The following is a 565-nucleotide window of genomic DNA, read 5'->3' on the forward strand; positions in this document are numbered from 1 at the left end:
TATGATTACTACACGAGATAAACCAGGTTAGACTTTATTTACCCACTAGATGTTTGTCAATATGATTATGATTACTACACGTCAATATGATAAACCAGGTTAGACTTTATTTACCCACTAGATGTTTGTCAATATGATTACTACACGAGATAAACCAGGTTAGACTTTATTTACCCACTAGATGTTTGTCAATATGATTACTACACGAGATAAACCAGGTTAGACTTTATTTACCCACCAATATGATTACTAGATGTTTACCCACCATATGATTACTACACGAGATAAACCAGGTTAGACTTTATTTACCCACTAGATGTTTGTCAATATGATTACTACACGAGATAAACCAGGTTAGACTTTATTTACCCACTAGATGTTTGTCAATATGATTACTACACGAGATAAACCATAGAATTTACCAGGTTTAGACTTTATTTACCCACTAGATGTTTGTCAATATGATTACTACACTGGATAAACCAGGTTAGACTTTATTTACCCACTAGATGTTTGTCAATATGATTACTACACGAGATAAACCAGGTTAGACTTTATTACCCAC

The sequence above is a fragment of the Oncorhynchus gorbuscha genome, linkage group LG23 (assembly GCF_021184085.1).
Source record: "Oncorhynchus gorbuscha isolate QuinsamMale2020 ecotype Even-year linkage group LG23, OgorEven_v1.0, whole genome shotgun sequence".
Classification (NCBI taxonomy): Eukaryota; Metazoa; Chordata; class Actinopteri; order Salmoniformes; family Salmonidae; genus Oncorhynchus; species Oncorhynchus gorbuscha.